We start from the raw sequence: 2975 nt of genomic DNA, 5'->3' as shown, positions 1-2975 counted from the left end.
TCGTATAGTAGGATTTCGATCTTGATGGTTCTCAATTTCATATACATTTGGAAAACTATATAAGTTTTCTTTGATATATTTGAGAATTTCTGTTTCTCTGACCCGAAATAAAGTATTTCTGGAAGGAAGATAATCTACTACTTTTTTCTCTTGAATTTCTTTCTGAGATGGAATTTTTATGAGGTATATAGTATCCTCGTCATTCATTTTATTGAATTTTGTATATTTTCCCATTAACCATACAACATTAATATTTCCACACATAATATCCTCAAAATTATAAATGGTTTCTTCGGTGTTATAAATATTTTCATGAATATTATACTCTATAGTTTTTGCTTTATTGTGGTCATGAATATTTTGCATAACATTTGTTGAAAGTTTCAAGACTTCACTTATTATATCTTCATTCAACACTACGATACCGTTGTCTATTTTATAACTTACATTCATACACGAATTATTTTCACTATTTTCATTTAAATCCTTAATAAAATTTTGATATTTGTTAATATCTAAATAAGGATTCTCCTTCAGTTCTGATGCCTTTATTTGTTCAATTCTGTTTTTTGATAAGGGCTTTGAAATAGTTTTTTTCTTGTATTTCATAACAAGTTGGGCGTAAAATATAAAAATATGTTTCATCGTTGTGAGTATCGTTATATCCTCCAATTATCCAAAACTGGTCTTGGTTTTTATTAAGTATAAAACTGTTGTAAGCATCATTTTTATTTGGCAATATCACCATTTTTTATTTAACCAATGAAAACATGACATTATTATTATTATTATTATTATTATTAATTATAAAAAGGGAAAATTTTATATATATACTATAGCAACAGCAATATATAAAGGGGCCAACCCCCTTGTTTGAAAGTAAAATAGAACACGACCTAGGATACTCTCCTACAACAACTATTACTTGCCATACCTGCCCATTTTAATAGAAATTAACAATGGATAAATTTATTACACACGAGGATAAGAAATATATGAGTTTACAGTTAACTGATGCGAGAGAAAATCGAGGAGATGTTTATTTTGCAGTAGATAATTATATAAAGGGAATGAAATTGATCAGAAAAAATCATAAGCCTAATTTATCCAGTCCACAGGATTTACAGTTGTTTCTGCTTTATGAAAATACTCCTCAAAACAAATTTCTAAATTTTCATATTTACATAAATAATATCATGTCTAACAGAGATACGGCCATTCAGATTAAAGAATATGCTGGAGTAAATTGTGACGACTCGTTTATAACTAAAAAACACACATCATATATGCTTTCCAGACTAATTTCCGATGATAATCAGTTACAAATTAAAATTTGTGAAAATTCTCAACCCAGGGAAATAATTGATAATGACGATCTAATGGAAAGAGCGAATCCTACCGCTATATTGGTGTTTAATATATCGGCTGGTAATTGTACAAACCCCACACGTAGAAGCATTAGAAGTTTTAACAGATTCTTGTTTTGATAAGGTAGACGGAGGAAATATGATTATTGCTTCAAAAACTGAATTAGCTTTGGGTGGAAAGACTGGCCAAAAATTTAAGTGTGTTAATTATAAACAAGACGATGATACAAATACTTTGTACAAAATACATATCTATGCTACGAGTGACGACGTTGCTTTGAAAAACTTAGGTGCATAAGATCTGTGTAAAAATGAACTTTTTAAATAAAAAAAAAACCTCGAATTATTTTCATTGTCCTTGTGTTTTAGTGTGATTATTCATATTTTTTTTTCCTTGTTATAATTTAACTATACCCAAAAGGTAAAACCTTTTCAATCTCTCTTTTAACTTTTATATTATTAGTGGTGGGGGGGAATGAATACCGGGGGTGGAGGAACATCCATCGTGTCTAATAATCTATTAATTGATACCAACAAAGATTGTATCGTATCAGGATTAATAAATTTTATTTTATCAGTATTATTTTGAGGTGTTGGCTGGGATGAGGACAAAAAACTTTTATCAAAATTTATACTATCATCCATCATAATATCTTGTTGTTGTTGCGTTTCTGGTGTTGAATTTGGATTTGAAAGAATTTCATCATTAATTTCATAATTTAATGTAGGAATTGAAGTAGCTATTCTATTTTGAAAGACGTTATTTATATCTTTTGAATCTATTTTATTCATATAGGGATAACCACCATTTTGAATATATGGGTGAAATGTTGGTATGATATCTATTTCGTCGATTTGTGATAAAGAAGGTGGTGGGGTTGATAACCCCAATTGATCCTCCATTTTTTAATTACACGTGTTTCTTTCGTTTGAAATCATTTTCATATATTGCTATTGTATTATCATTATTATTAATTCTCCTCTTATTTATAACAGAAATCTTTTCGTCGTTTATCATTATATCTTTTTCCTTGAGTCCGTGAAAAACGGCGGTTTTGTGAATTTCTAGGCCGTCTTTGTATATATCATCACAAATTAATAATTCATCATCAATAAGAGATGTATGATAGTGTTTTGATAAAAATATTATGGCATCAGATACGGATGCTATATTTATACATTTAAGTATATTCAAATATAATAACAGATAAGATATACGTTTATGTGTAATTAGATATTCGGGGTCTTCTTCTAAATTACAAGAAGTGATTATGAAATGAACTATATCTGTCACGGGTGAATACATATCTGTGGATTTTTGTATATTTTGAGTTATTTTCAATTCGCCAACAAATAAGGAGTCATATAAATATAACGGAGAATTTATTGTACAGTGACACATAGCGTGTAAAAATAATGCAGCCATTCCAACTTGGAATTTATTATCATAATCATTATACAATGAAAGTTTGGGGAAATGAGCCATTTTAAAATTCACGGGAAGAGTAGAATCAAATCGAGAACGAAAAGACATGAATCTTAATCTTGATAATAAAGCTGAACACTGCTCTGAGAATTGAGGTTTATTGTTACCAAATATTAATATGG

Source organism: Palaemon carinicauda, chromosome 25 (genome assembly GCF_036898095.1).
Source record: "Palaemon carinicauda isolate YSFRI2023 chromosome 25, ASM3689809v2, whole genome shotgun sequence".
NCBI lineage: Eukaryota > Metazoa > Arthropoda > Malacostraca > Decapoda > Palaemonidae > Palaemon > Palaemon carinicauda.
The sequence above is the reverse complement of the archived record's forward strand: the minus strand, read 5'-3'. Positions refer to the sequence as shown.